This window comes from Mus caroli, chromosome 1, assembly GCF_900094665.2.
Source record: "Mus caroli chromosome 1, CAROLI_EIJ_v1.1, whole genome shotgun sequence".
Classification (NCBI taxonomy): Eukaryota; Metazoa; Chordata; class Mammalia; order Rodentia; family Muridae; genus Mus; species Mus caroli.
The window spans coordinates 60,177,517-60,193,516 of record NC_034570.1 but is presented as its reverse complement, the minus strand read 5'-3'; the positions used below and the strand labels follow the sequence as shown (position 1 = coordinate 60,193,516).

Sequence of the window (16,000 nt, the reverse complement as noted above, 5' to 3'; positions counted from 1 at the left end):
TGTTTTGTTTTTGTTTTTTCAAGACAGGGTTTCTCCGTATAGCCCTGGAACTCACTTTGTAGACCAGGCTGGCCTTGACCTCAGAAATCTGCCTGCCCCTGCCTCCAGAGTGCTGGGATTAAAGGCATGCACCACCACGCCCAGCTGATGTATTTGGTTTTGAGATGGTGTCTCTTGATATAGTTTTTTGTCAGACCTGGTACCTTAGAGCCTCCTGCTTCTGCCTTACAAAGAATGGAATTTTAGGGAAATGCTTACCATGTTCAGCTATTAATAATAATTTTAATATGAAAGCTATTTAGGCAAGTACCAATAATGGTTGAAAGTCTTCAAACGCAAATAGAAGGTTCAGAGCTATTTAACAAGTATGACTGGATTAGACTGTAAGGAATGGGAAAACTGTAATCAAAAGTAACTAAAACTGAGGTTGGTTTACAGGATCATCTCTAATTGAAATTGGGTGTTGACGCTCAAACTATTAAATCTGTATTCCCACAAGCAGACATGACAAAAAATTGATGAATGTTATACTTTATCTTTTTTTAGTAGCTATTGCAAATTCCATGTCTAACTTCAGCTTATACCTTATTGGCCAGAAATTAGTTATATGGTCACACATCCTTTCAAAGAAGGCTGGACTTCTATTTTCAATGTCCATGTGTTCTGGAAGCCTACCAAAGAGTGGGTTTCTTATTATGGTAGAGGCAAAAAAAGAGAAAGTATCCTGAGTGAAAATAATGGGAACTATGTTGACCACAGGCTAAGAACTAAATCAAGTGTACCAGCCTCTTGGAACAACAGCAAATTGAAAGATATTGCTTTAGATTAGCACACTTCCCTAAGTCTCCAGATACACTTTTAAAATGCTGACTGCACCAGGTCAGTTAAGCAGGGGCTTACCAGCAGTGAAAACGGATTTCTAATTCTTGAAGCAGTGGCACTTAGTCAGTGTTTTGAGCACAGGTGATTATGGTCTCATTCCCTTCTCTTTTAGTAGTGGCTACAAGCCACGGAAAGAAATAGCACAATAGTTAAGAACCAACCCTTGCTGCTCTTCTACAGACCCAAGATAGGGTCCCAGGACCCAAACTGAGGCGCTCACAATCATCTCAAACTCCTGCTCCAAATGATCTGAAACCCAAGTCAGCCCACAGCAGGCACACATATTCTCATATGCAAATAAAAATCTTATCTTTAAAATATCTAGTTAAAAATGACAAACATATTCTATTTATATTCCTTTGCTAGGTCCTCAAGGTAAATTCTGTTATGTCACTAGATCCACTGCAGATTGAGAATGAATAGGAGTCACATACAGACTCTCACACACACACACACACACACACACACACACACAACTTACTAGACTCTCATTGATGTGATTTACTCTGTTGGCCATGATGTTTCCTCAGCTACTAATAAAATTATTTACTTATTTATTGGTTATCATTAGAGATATCATGCCTTAATAATTTAGGGAAAGCATTTATTTTCTCATCCATAAATACCTTCCAGTATGTTACCTTAAAGGCTTCTATGACTTGTAATTTCCTTTCTGCATTTAATTTCTACTCAATAGTTCTTCAATTTCTACACTTCTACCTTACTCCTCTTATTTTCATTGTTTAAGTTGGTTTGTAATGTTGCTTCCTAAAATTGAGTGATTCTAGATCATCTAAAGATCTTTTCAAGTTCGATGGACTTAAGTACCACAATTAATGCCTCAAGTAGGGGAAACTGTAACCTGTGTGTTCTCCATTAGCACACTGAAGTTTGTGAGGTTAAACAACATTCCTAAAGATGGCTAGTGAATGATAGGGTTAATGGGGATTCAGGCCAGGTCGCTCTGACTGCACAGCTTGTGTTCTAAAACAATTTTTTAGTTTTGTGTTTTAAAAATTATTCTATAGGGCTAAATAATGCACTCTGAGCCTGTTTCCCCTACAGCCCAATACATTTCCCCTTTGCTTCCCCAGCCCCAACTGGTCTCCGCTGTTCCCTGTGAAAATTTCAGATTGAAGAGCTACATTTATGTCATCTGGATCTGTGAACTTTTACTAAAGCAAGGACATTGGGATGAGAAGATAATCTATTTAGCGTGGATCACTTTTACTTTAGTTTGCAATCAAGTCAATATATTACTACACACACACACACACACACACACACACACACACACAGAGTTTGGGTACCCAAGTAATGAAAAATTCAGTCTTTGGCATCTGAGAAAATATACACATGCCAAGGATTCATTTCCTAGTAGAGTCTGCAAGCAGGTTGTTTGATGCATCAAGCTCTGAGCTCTTCATCTGCCATGGGTATAATGACGTCCACTTCTCTCACTCCACAGATTGCTGGGAGCCATGGGACACTGCATGCCAGAAAATACTGTGCACTGCTTAAAAGGGTTATTTCTTTTTTCTCCTTGAAATCCAAATACATTACTCCAAAATGTATAAGCCGATGTTTCATGAGCATACTATAGAGAGCAGAATTGAAAAACTATGTATGCGTTGACCATCATGTTGCATATATTGTTTCTCTCTTACATTTTGGACCATACACTCTCCTGGAAATGGAAGTTGCAACATTCTGAACAGTTCAATGACTTACTTGGGATCATGAGTTCTTCCCTTATGCTCTTTTCCTTCACATTTTTTTTTATTGTTATATTTCTGAACAGAATCTTGTCAATTATTTGAGAGATTTCTGCACCCACTCTTTGAGACTAGGTAGCCTACTTAGGCTTTTATTTTTATGAGTCTGGAATATCTCAAATTCACCTCTAAGTACACTAAAGTGTATGCTAACCTGAAGCACTTAGACACAGTGTGGGTAGAAGCATTAATGCCTACAGATTGTATCTTTTTTCATTGAGTTGAGTCACAAGTGCTTATGATTAGCAAGACACTTCTAAAAATTGCATAAATCAGGAATATATATATATATATATATATATATATATATATATAGTTATTGTTCATCTTGGATACAGAACAAGATCTTTCCAAAAGAAAAAAAAAAAACCCAAACCACTATTTCTTCAGCTCCTACATGCTATAAAAATATATTGGTTATAATGTGTTAAATGGGCTAGCTTTGTTTTAACTAATGCCAGATGGAGATCAATGTACATCCGGCTTCTTTAATGGTCATAATCCAGAGTCATTAACACTGAGAGGGAATTTTAAGAAAGGTTAATTCAAACCATATGAATCAGACTCAAACAGAATCCATGAGAAAAGACAATTGATTCATACTTGAGGGAATACCTGTGAGTTTCATACTTGAGGGAATACCTGTGAGTATATGCACACTTGTGCATGTGTGTTTTGTGTGTGTGTGTGTGTGAGAGAGAGAGAGAGAGAGAGAGAGAGAGAGAGAGAGATCAGAAGTGATACTCTGCCACTGTATAATGTTAAATCATTCAAGGAACAGGAAGGAATGCCAAACTGACAAAGGCCTTGCATTCAAATCCTGAAAAACAATTCCAGTTTTAGCTTAATTGTACAAAGGCCACCACCACTGACCATAGAGAAAGACTACCACACACACACAAACACACACACACACACACACACACACACACACACACACACACAGCTCTTATTCTCTTTGTTTCCCCTTGGCAAATGTTCAAGAGCATTTTGTGTAGACAGAATAGGTACAAAAGTGCCTGAGACTCCATCACTTTTCAAGTATCTTTCCTGAGCACTCTTGGGGAAAATGTGATCAATATTTTGACTTCCCTTCATTTGAATTTAACTTGCTATTTCACTGTAATTTTTAAACTCAAGTTTCTAGGGTATTATTTGTTCCAATCAGGCCGCTTAAGCATTTACCAAATTGCAAAATAGAAGGGCTAAGTCTAGAAACCCAGTCATGGCATGGTTAGAAATAGAATTATGTCTGTGGAAAAAATGTCAGTTAGTGATAAGAAAAAGCGCCCCTTAAGCTAGCCTTCCTTTCTATGTGAGCAAGCCTTATTTATAGGATGGCTTGTTTTGCTAAGATATTTTAAAGTTGTTGTACATTGTGTGAAAGGACTCAATGAAATCACTGTTTCTGGATTCCTGATGCTAAAAGGGAAATCTTAATTGTAACCCAGCAATGGTGGTGGGAAGCTACGTTTCTTTCTGCCAGTGTATCAAGGTTTCCTTAAAAAGATTTGCATAGTTTCATGTATGTATCTTGCCTGAATAAATTTTTATGCATTGTGTGTGCAGGACCTTCGAGGGGCAGAGGAGGGAGCTGATCACCTGGAACTAGAGTTACAAGTGATTGTGAGTTGCTGTGTGGGGCTAGGGCAAAAGTGTATCATCTGCAAGAGCACTAGGTGCTTTGAACTACTGAGCCATCATTTCTCCATTCCCATAAACCAAAGTTTCCAATGAATACTTAGCCATCTTCAAATAACAATCTAAGAACTCTTCCAAGGAGTACAATTCAACCAACACAATGCTCCACCATTGAGAAATTATTTTTACGGAGTATGAGTGAGAGTCTCTTTCGTTAAGTCAGAAACTCATCTTAAAAGTTCTATGTGGCCCTTAGAAGACTCCCTCAAAGCCTGTATTAAGATGTGAGTAGAATACTTAGCACATGTGCAGCTCAGTCTTCATGTGGGTCCGCCCGCAATTGGAGAGGGAGCTATTCCTAAAGCTGTTGCTTGTCTGTGGAATCTGTTCGCCTAGCAGGGCTGCTTTGTCTGGCCTCAGTGGGAGAAAATGTGCCTAGTCCTGCAGAGACCTGATGTGGCAGTGTTGTGGGATACCTACAGGAGGTGGTAAGGATGTTCCACCTTTTCAGGAAAAGGAAAGGGGATGAAGGAAGGGAATGTGGGGGGACAAAGGAGGGGGAGCATTAACCTGGATGTAAAGTGAATAAGTAAATAAATAAATGAACAAAATGATGTGGTGGAAAAAGATAGGATGCAGGCTCTGGGAGTTTTGCATGAAGAGGATGATAATGGTACTGGCTAAGTGGATACTGGGCTGACCTTCTAGGACAGTGGTTCTCAACCTTCACAATACTGTAAACCTTTAATACAATTCTTCATGTTGTGGTGACTCCTGGACCATAAAATTATTTTGTTGCTATTTCATAACTGTAATTTTGATACTGATTGAATCTTAATGTAAATTAAATATAATATGCAGGATATCTGATATGCAACCCCCATGAAAAAGTCCTTCAATCCCCAAAGGGATTACAACCCACTGGCTGAGAACCACTGCACTAAGCAGAGAAGGGATTCAAATAAATTAGGAATGCAGGAATAGAGAACTGGAGCTCAGGAACTGGCCCAGGGTTATAAAGAATGGCATTCCTAAACTTGAACCACAAGAATTCATTATGTTGTAATAAGCAGAGACCACAGGCAGGAAGAATGAAATGCCACCAGCTCATTATGGCTGGTTTAATGGATCATTCACAAAACAATGGGCCATAATGACAAAAGCTCAGGAGTAAAGGCAGGCAATTCTCCCTCACCTCAGAGAGGCTGAGGAGGATGCAGTCTTATTGTACAAAACCAAGGGCTCACCCTAGACTGGCTTATGGCAATGGCGCTGATAATTTCTGTTGGTGAGGGGATGGGTATCTGCTTCTAACCTCTCACAAATAAGAGTGTAGTTCCAGCAACCTTGTAACCTGATTCTTGTCCAAATACAGAACCACAGACCCCTTTCTGACCTTAGCATTCAAAGTCGGAACTTGACCAGGATCCCTGCCCTTCACTTCTGCTTTCCAGTTTCAGAGCCAGTTCTCTTAGCATCTCCTCTTTCCCTCGTAGAACCTGTGCTCTCCAAAGTAACCATGGCATCCAGGTGTGCATTTTACTTGTTATTCCACTGGCTATTTCTTCCCCAAGAAGGAAACTGCATAGTCCAGGAAAAGAAAATGGAGTCTAAAGTACAAAAAATATTAATTGGCTGAGTGGATAAATTTGCCTTCCAGGTTAGAAGAAAGTCTAGACATTATTTCTAAGTCTTGACATAATTTCTTCTTTACCACAAGAAACTCTCCTCTTTTTTCTTCTGCTCTAATGTGTAATGTCTTGCTACCCATCCACAAATTCTCATCTCTATTCATGATTCCCACTTTGTTAGGGCCTTGTTCTACAAATGTATTCTTTTTCTGCTTATACATGCAGCCATCCCGCTCTATCCACCAAGATCTTTTCTTGAACATTATCATGTTAACAAGCACTCAAACCCACTGAGTTCTAACACTGCTTCCTCGCCTTCCTCTGCTTTCAAGTCCTTAGCTCGTTAAATATATTTTCATAGTGTTTACTTTATAAGTTCTTGTGTCTTTCACATAATTTGACTGGCTTGCAACATAGCTTAGATTCAAAACTAAATATGTAGAAACATCAGGGGCTCTGTCCCTTCCCTCAAAAAGTGACTATAACTGATCAACAGCAGCATTAAAATGAAAGTGTCTACCACAAAAACTAGCTGTATGAACAGAGGATCAGATACTGTTTCATGGGACAAATCAGAGGCACAGTTTGAAACTGTCATATCTGGTCAAGGATTTACCAATATACTATATGACTTTGTTTTTTTGGTAACATCCATTAGAAGTCACCTGAGCTGCAGGGGTGAGGTACTAATGATTCTGTTGCAGTGTTATGATGGTTGTGGCACGGTGGAAAGATTGGTTAATTAAAGGTAATCAATGTCTGTGTGTCAAAAAATTATGCAACTGAGAAAATGAAAGCTTCTTAAGATCATGATGAATGGGAAAAGGACAAAATTCAATTATTCATCCCCTGGTCCCAAGTACATACATTTAAATGCAGTAAAATGAAAGAAAAAGAGATGAAATGTTTACCAAGGATTGACCACTACCTATAGATTGTGAGATTATGGGTGAACATTATTCCTTTTTCTCATATAAAATGTAGATTTATGAAGTTTTATAAGATATAGATTGAAATTTTTTATTCCTGAATTTTCTGAGGGATATAAGTATTAGTTTTGTTTTCCAACACATTCACTCTACACTATTTTGTTGCTTTTGTTTGTCTTCTAATTATTCCTTCTCTGTTGCCAATTCCTGTCTTATTCTGCATCTATAATGAGGGTGCTACTCTTCTTCTTTGTTTCTGCTCTCACCCCTTTCCTGGTAACATCACCAACAGCCTCCAGACTTTTTTCCCTCCATCTTGCAATCTCTTACTCCAGAGCACTCATAGGTCAACCCTTCATGCGCCACCCTCTTATCTTCATCTTTTAACACACCCTCTTCTACTCAGCATTCATTGGCTGTCTGGTAGGTATCTTCTGTAAATGTAAGGGTCAATAAAAAGAGAACTCCTTGCTGCAGGTAGCTCTCAGACACATTTCTCTAAGTCACTTCTTGATCAGACTCGAACTTTGAAGTCACCTTTGAGTCATTTGCCTGCCTTTTATGTCTCCAGGCAATCAGCTAATGCATCTGACTGTAATCTGGGTCATCAGAAGCCTCTCTCACTTTCATGACCTTTTCCCACGGCTACAACCGGTGCTCTTTGGGCCTTTTATTTTTCTGTATGGCAGCACCTAAAATGATACTTTGTATAATGTGCTTACTTCAACAGTCTTAAACAGAGCTTTAAGATTAAAAAAAAAAAAACAAAAAAAAACTGAAAATAGTTTGGACATAGTTATCTTCTGTTTAAAAAAAATACCATCCAAATGAATAAGAATAAAATCATACAAAGACAAAGCGAAAAGTGAAAACTCAACGTGCTCTTTAAAAGCATCCTCCACGCTGTTAAGTTCATCTAAATGACATTTTTATTTTACAGTTCAAAAGGGGGAATAGGACTTTTCTATGGTATAGCATTGTAGTATTCACACATTCTTCCACACTTTGTTTCCAAGAGTCTCCTTGATCTGATCTACGCTCTAGAACTTCTGAGATCTATCTCTGCTTCCCAGACTTGGCCAATCCCTTCCCTGCTTATTTTAATGTTTGCTTTTCTTGAATCTCCTCCAGAGCAGTATCCCCCTTGACTATTTCCATCCTTCCTAGATTTAGACCCTAATAATTCATCCTCCTATACTCCATACAATGAAGTCCCCGAGGAAATGACACATGTTAGGATGGTACAAGGGGATAGAAGTGCTTCTCTGTCCTGCTCTACTGCACCAGCTGACCTTAGGAACGATTCTGTTGGAGCTACTTTTTCACAAGAAGAGGGTCTTACTACATACTATATAACTGTTAGTTCCCTGGTGATTTTTATGGTGTCACCAGTCCTTGAGTTTGGATATTTTTCTCCACATTTATGACACAACTTTCTGCACTACTTATTTCAGACACTTGAGCCTTTTGTGACAATTTCAAATGTAAAAGTCTTTACAAAATATGGTAAGAGTTGTGGCATTTCAGTCTTGAATTCTCTAATGTTCACATATAGATCATACAACCAATTATAAAACTCCATGATGAAGGTAAGAAAATTGCTTTAATTCATCTAAAAACCTCTGAGTTGATCTGTCAGCTTTCCTTAAAGTAAATGCTCCTAGTTAAATATATTATATAAAATACATGAAAACATGAGTATTTTATATATATATATATATATATACATATAAGAACTTGAATGATGTAATTATTGGACACATACTTCTATTACATGTAAATGAAAATCTGTAAAGCCTATTGTTTTGATAATATAGTAGCCTTCCATTATACATATAAATAAGGTATTAAGAAAATAACTGTTTACAAAAATCTTCTAGAAACATTTCATCTTTATGAATGTCTTTGAGGGCTTCAGGGCAGACTCGGAAATTATACTGTTGGAGCCTCAGTTCAGTCATCTATAAAATGGAGACTATCTATGTCTGAGGATTGCAGCGAGAGTTAAATGAGATATTACATGATAAGAGATTAGGATAATGTCAGGCAGATAGTTAATAATAAGTTATAGTTCTAATTAACAAAGGCAAGTGATAATAAATTACATTCTCCACAATTATTATGGTTCTAAAAGTTTCTTTACAAAGTCTTTGGCTATAAAGAACCCAATTTCCTGTACCCTCATCCTTTTTTATTTTTGCTTTTCAAACCAGGGACTATTGTCCTAGACACACTATGGCCTGGAACTGGCAATCCTCCTGCCTTAACCACCTGAATTTTGAGATTACAGGGGAGCCATCACTCCTGCTTATAGAATCTAGTCTTCACTGTTCTTTTGCTCATATGAGATCATTTCTAGTATGGCATTTGCAGAGAAATCAAGAGATCAAGTCCTCTGGCCCTCTGCTACTGCAGAAGCTTGGCAGGAGACCCGAAGTGTAGTCAGCAAAGTGGAGCCTGGAATACTGTGTGGGAGGTGCCCATAAGCAAAGCCCAGGCTGCAGTTTGCCTTTTTGTCTCCTTCTGGTGAAACTGAAAAAATTTTCCTCTTTAACTAATATTCAGAAAAATTATTTTCCATAAATAGATTTTCACATATAGCTCTACCTTTCTGCCAAAATAATTTATCTTATACTACTAACTAGGGACTGGAAATGTAGCTCAGGTGTAGAGTCAGTGACTAGGATTTGAATTCTGGTCTCAAACACCACCACTAAAAACAGTAATTATTAGCAGGACACACATACAATTTTTTTTAATTTACAAATTAATTAAATAGATATTAGCTGAAACTGTTATAGTTCAGCCAGTATTTTGGGTGTGAAAATATGACTGAAAGAAAATTCAGTAAAAGAGTTAACAGTTGTTCAGACAATATTGATTAGTCACGCCACGGAACTGAGACCGGCCTTACAACTCTGGACATCAAGCCTGTTTGGATTTGACTCACTAACAGGTATTTTACCAAACAGGTTTGCTCTACAGAAAGTCCATCACCATACCCCAGAGATGTTTTCAAAATGGCCATAGGAAAGGAGGCAAGGGAGGCCTCTTGGTGGTCATATGCACGCCCTCCAGTGCCTACAGAAAAATGCAATGGAGCTGAGCAGTTCATGTTGGCAGTATATTGCAGACTTCATGTTGAATAGGACGTTGATAATTTCATTGTTTTAAATTAGCACAGATATCCCAAAGCTCAAAATAAATATACATCTGAAAGCTAGGAATCGACCATGTGGGGTGTGTGTGTGTGTGAGTGTGTGTATTATGTGTGTGTGTTCTACAGGGATTTTTGTCAAAAAAAGAAAGAAAGAAAGAAATAGACAATTTTCATCAAATACAACAAAGTATTTTCATTTATTCTAAGTGAAACCTCCAAAAAGAATGATTTGTACCACATCCAAGAGGTATGGAGGTAGGGATGAGTCTTGTTTGAGGCTTAGATACATAATTCTCCTGAAGAATTTCTGAGACAAGGAAAATGCATAACCATTTCATTTGTCTTTAAGACCAAAACATGGCATCTCCTTGGAGAACACACTAATTTATTTTAAAAACATTCCTTCTCCTGTTCAAAATCATGTATGGTTCAGCCTACGCTTTGGAAGCCTGAGGACAGTGCCATGTGTCTCTTCCTATCTTGTGCTGGGACTACCCACAGAAGCTGGGCTCTTCAGCAATGCTTGTGGAATGAATAAATTAAGTCACTCGTGATTGTGATTACCCATTGCAGAGAAAATGAACCTGCTGCAAATCCTCCGATTCATGGTGCACACTCACACCGTTAGAATCTTTCAAGCTTAGGTTGGTTGTCTCAGCCATTTTTTTAAAAGTATAGTTTTTAGAAAGCTAAAAGTCTGAAATATTTTCAACTGACAGTCTTAAAGGAGAATTCTATCGGGATGCCAAGAAAAGGCTTAAGGGGTGGCACTGACCGGTCTCTCCTCAGGAAGGCAGAAAATGTCTTCCATTTTCTTTCTTCCTTCTTCTTCTTTTTTTTTTTTTTTTTTTTTTTTTTTGGTAAATGACTACTATATAGGTTTTGTGGACAGGAACATATGTTAAAGTCAGAGATAATGTTAAAAAAATTAAAGAGCAGGCAGTAATCATAACTGCCCTTTCAAGTCAATATACATCCTCATGCTAAGTTTAAAAATGATTATTTTTCATGTAAGGCTTGAGGCCCAGATCAATGGATTCAACTGCTTTCATAGCAAAAGAAAGGATCTATTTTCTTATGTTATTAATTCTGAATAAAGCATATGATACTAAGCTCTTTTGAAAATTAACCATTTCTGACTTTAAATATATTTCCTGTTGTATACTAAAGATATTGTATAGAAATTATAATATTTTATTCACCAAATTTCACAACACTGAGTCATCCCTGGGCTTCAGTCTCCAAAGCTCTTCCCATCTAAAAGGGTGAACCATTTTATTTAGATTTTTTTTTTTTTTTAAAAAGCATGGATCCATAGGAAACCTCCATCTAAAATAATTTTTAACATGTTTCTCTTAAGTTCAAATAAATATATTTTCTTTGTGATACACATATTTCAGACATTTTGTTAACTGTCACAATGACAAAAATCCAAACATTACAGATGAGCTAGGCATGCTGATATTTCTTAGTATTTGCAGCATAGACAAAAGGCATATATTTTTTAGATACTTTCTATTCAAAATAGCCTCTGCTGACGGTGAAATCTGCATAAGAACTCCTACATCTTCTAGACAAAGATCAGACAATCCACTCTGGGATAAAAGACCAGCCATGAGGGTAAACCTAAAATAAAAGCATTCCAATTCTTTCTCAATTGCCCTTCCTTTAAACATCCAAGTAAATCATGCAGTACCTTTTAATTTTCTGACTGAGTGCTTCCCAATCAGTGCCTCCTCTGTTAGAGACAAGCTGAGGAACCTAGAAAAACAAAAGAAACACATAGGTACATATAGGTTTGTCAGATAAATATCAAAAATCACAACTCACCAATAAGTCTATTAATCCTTTATATCCAGATAATAAATTTACGCCTTGGAGTCTGGAGCACAAAAAAAGGCAGCGCTTGGATTTTAAGCTCAATAACGTATTTAAAACATAGTATTCCGAGGCCACATAAAGCTGATCCTTTGAAAACGTGGATTAAAAAGAAAATAAAATGTAAAAAGCCCTAAAGCATTACCGGTAGATATGCAGCAATACCCCTCGAATGGAGTCTGTAAGAGCTGCTGCAGAACCCTGCTTCAGGAACACTCCCTCTGTTCTGTGTCGCTAGCTCCAGACAGACGCAGTCTGAAAGCCACCAGCTCCTGTCTGTGTGTGCCGTGGAAAGGGAAGCTGCAAATTAGAAAAAGTCCCCGCAGTGGCGGAAAGGAAAATAAGGCAAGTAGGAGAGTGAGAGAGAGCTCACTAGGCTTAGAATTTTCGAGAATGATGACAAGCCACTCAGCTCCGCCATCATTCACTGACAAAAGGATGCTGCCTCTGGCTTAGGATTTAGTGGTTTGCCACGGGGACTTCTGGTACCAAATGCCTGACAGGCATTTTAATTGCCTCCATCTAAATGTGTCCCCAGGAGTCAAGTCTATAAGCCTACGAATGTCATCATCTGGTCTCCTTTGTGTGACACACACACACACGTGGGGGTGGGGCAGGCTTAGAGAGACTCGTTTTCAGGAATATAGGATTACAGGCAAGTTAAGCTACACAAACTGGACATAAGTAAATGATCATTAATTGGAATTTTATTATCTATATGAAGTATACTAGAGATAGTTTGAGGTTTTGTCATTGACAGATGAATACAATATTTTAAAACTATCCCATATTATTATTAATGTCCCAAAAAGGTATGTACTAAAGAAGTGTATATACTAGTATATATTTTCCTACAGAAAATTCAAAGGCTTTGTAAATATGATAACTACAAGCTTGGCAATGTTTCACTTCAAGGCTAGCCATGTGATATCCGTGTGCAATCATTTTATTCTGGTTCCACACAAAAGAAGGTGACAACCAGTTTGAGGACTGGGACTTTGCCGTCCCTGAGGTGAAGGCTATATTACAGGGAATTCAGTGTTTGGCATAATCAGTCTCCCCTCCGTGTTAGCAAATGAAATTAACAATTGAATATCCCTGTCATACAGTGTGCTTTATGTAGGGGACTTAACTTAATTCTTCACCTGTATTATCCTGGAGAATTGATAATAGATGAATTGGTAAAGCATTGTTAGAGTCCTGAACCAGTAAATGGAGTAAATTTTCTGTGTATCAAAAGGGCCAGCTGCAAAGAAGGTTGCTGAGAGGAAGTATCACCATGGTTACCGGAAACAAAAAGCAAGGGGGTGGGGGTTGGAGAGAAGGGAGATGCCAGGAAGAGAGAACAGGAGTACAGTGGAGAAAATCTGGAGACAAAAGGATACAGTTCCTTCTCCTCCTTCTAGAAAGCTCTGCCTCTGACAGATTTGTGTTGTGCTTTCAATTCAATTAAGATCGAGTTTCACTTCCTGCTGCCATGTTCTTCCCCATTTTTGATCATGAGCTAATTTTGCTTTCATAAATATTCATTTTTTCTTTTCTATGGGATTGATCCAATCCATATCTGCATCTTCAGAAATCACTCAGCCTCACCCTGTGCACCCTTTGTTTCATAGATGAGAAAGCTGGGGCCTGAGGGCTACTACATCCTAATTCCCACACAGAGGCAGCAGCCTGGCTTCCTGACTAGCCCACTGGGCTGTCCCCTCTCACCAAGTGACTTTCTCTTCTTTCCTCTTATGCTATTTGAAGGCAAAACAGAATCCAGTAAGATCCTGTGCCTTTGATCTTGTCAACCTTTCATTTGCTGAAGCAACATTCTCCCCTTTTAGGACACACCGCAATATTCCTGTGAACCAGCTTTGCCTAATGTCTGAGATGGATTGTGTATAAGGCCACAGAACTTGGGTGATCATAGCAACAGCCCTTCTTCCTTTTACATTTTGGTAGTCAGATGGATCAACTGCCCTTTGCAGATCTATCTTGTTCAACCAGCTTAACCACTAGGGCCTGGGACTTCTGACATTATTGGCATTGTTGTTTTTACAAGCATGAAAGTAGAATATCAAACTGAGCCAGGGTTCCCATGTTGATCGTATATATCACAATGTAAATCTTCCTGGGTTTATCTAAAACAATGATGCTGGAAAACTGGGAGTCCAGGTGTATTGTATGCATGCATGTGTGCATGCCAATGTGTGTGTGTGTGTGTGTGTGTGCGTGTGCATGTATTCATCTTTGTGCATGCAGAGGTAGAGATGTCAGTCAAAAATATTTTTCACTACAGATTTAAGAAGTGATTTTCCACAGCCTATGAATCACAAAAATGACTGGCCTGACAAGATATCCTCAATGGTGCAATAATAACATTTTTATTGGGGGGATAACCAACAGCTGTGTAATTAGACTTAAGGACTGCTTAATAGGAAGGAATTCATGCCTGGTACTGTGTGTGACTCAAGCCAACTACACGTGGCAGGAGAGTCATAGATCCTTGAGGAGAATCTACTCCTGCTATTTTCCTAAATTAATCTAATTCCTAACTACATTCTAAATCCCTGTCCTTTCACTTATAGATTAGTACAGTTCTCAGGAATTCTCAAAGGATTTTCTTGCCCCATCAGAATGCAGCATCACAGAGATCCAGGGCTGATCAAAACATAGAGAATAAGTGACTATGGTGTACCCAGTCATAATTGGTAATCTACATCGCAATGCTATACCCAAGGCTCAGGGAACATTCCAGAAGAGGGGCCGAAAAGACTGTCATTGCCAGAGGACCTGCTGAGTTATAGTGTCATTTGCTCTCCTTCTGGACAGAACAAAGAAGCTGAATGCATGAGGTCTTAAAAGTATGGTTTCCTAAGCAAGATGTGTATAATGAAGACATCAGGTGACAAGCCAGTGTGGCTGGGGTAAATTTCATGAGGCCCTACATAAAGGGCTGCAGACAGTTAATGATGGCTGAGAGAGAGAGAATCATCTCTCTCCAAGGATGATCCCCTGATTGGTTGCCCAATCCCAAGTAGTTAGTCCTAAACACATGTACATTTGAACACCAGATGCACTCAATTCTCTCTGTCTCTGTCTCTGTCTCTCTCATCTAATACAATAACAATTAAAGAAGAGAAGGTCGTGAGTGGAAGTCATATAAAACATGGAAGGACGAGGAGTTGGAGCAGGAAGCTGTATTGAGAATGATGTTTATACAATTCTTATATATGAAAAAGATTTTTAATAGGTCAATGTGAAAATTACATTAATGGATGATTAGTTCAAAGACAATAAAAGTCATCTTTGTGGTCCATATGCTTTCCCTATTATTCATATTAAGCATTCTATGTGAATGCCATATTTTACTTACATTGCCATAAAAATCAGTATTTTGATTTCTACTGTATGATCTACACTTATTTAAAATTTAAAATAGATTTCTTTCCTACTTCCTTTGAATTCTGCCAAGTGGCTAGCAAGAGGCTGCAAGTTCTTAAATGACCAGAAAGAACAGGTTTGTCTTCTGTTGATATTATAATACACTAGGTTTGAATTTTTTAAATTAAAAAATTATCATAATAGTTAATGAAGGCTTCTTAGGGCCCAAATACTCAGACCATCTTTTTAAACTTGACTATAGCTGAGCATGATAGTTCAGGCTTATAAACTCTCAATTCAGAAAGAAAAGAGCGGCAGAAAAACATGTTCAAGGCTAGACTGGATCATGTAGTGAGTCCTTGCCTCAAAATGATTAAGTCAATAAATAGTATGCTTTTTGCTTTAAAAATTAATAGAAAATATATACCCAGCTGTCTTGATTTTGTTATTTGAGGTAATAGGCAGATATGTAAGCATTTTACAAAGCATTATGATACCAAAATCTGCTTAATATCATCCTTTTTTCCCTTCAGCTAAGTTGGTCCACATAAAATAGATTTCTTTCCTACTTCCTTTGAATTCTGCCAAGTGGCTAGCAAGAGGCTGCAAGTTCTTAAATGACCAGAAAGAACAGGTTTGTGGTTATGGTCTCATTTTTAAGCGGACTTCAAAATATCTAACATACAACAATGAAGGGAAATATCAGGAGCTACCATAGCGCATGAACTAATA

At 38.0% G+C, this 16,000-nt stretch overlaps 1 protein-coding gene across 10 annotated transcripts in view; it reads right to left on the bottom strand.

Annotated features, from left to right (window-relative positions):
- Positions 1–16,000, bottom strand: part of Map2 (microtubule associated protein 2) — a 258,740-nt gene that overhangs the window by 107,836 nt on the left and 134,904 nt on the right. For 5 of the 10 annotated variants that reach the window (XM_029476930.1, XM_029476944.1, XM_029476941.1 and 2 more), the window contains exons 1-2: positions 12,042–12,366; positions 11,715–11,779 (exon numbers count right to left, since the gene is read on the bottom strand). The gene's annotated coding sequence lies outside the window, so the exon portion shown is untranslated. Of the gene's footprint in view, positions 1–11,714; positions 11,780–12,041; positions 12,458–16,000 lie in introns of those variants that run through there. The other 5 variants (XM_029476932.1, XM_029476965.1, XM_029476969.1 and 2 more) reach the window with 2 other exon arrangements.